A 226-nucleotide genomic window follows, 5' to 3' on the forward strand; every position below is an offset into this window, starting at 1 on the left:
TGATCCCAGTAGCATTGAGATGCAGAAAATTTAATTTAATTAAATAGGAAATAAACCAAACCTTTTTCACAAAGTGGAAACTTTTAATTAAAAACAATTATTAAGTTAACTAGTTAATGATGCTTAATGAGGGTTGGTTACCTTATTAATGGTTTTTCTCTCTTTTTTTGCCTTCTTCTCACCTTTTTTCCCTTTTTTCCCTTTTTTCCCTTTTTTCCCTTTTTTC

Source organism: Neopelma chrysocephalum, unplaced genomic scaffold (assembly GCF_003984885.1).
Source record: "Neopelma chrysocephalum unplaced genomic scaffold, ASM398488v2 Primary Assembly neopelma1_94780, whole genome shotgun sequence".
In the NCBI taxonomy this organism is placed as follows: domain Eukaryota; kingdom Metazoa; phylum Chordata; class Aves; order Passeriformes; family Pipridae; genus Neopelma; species Neopelma chrysocephalum.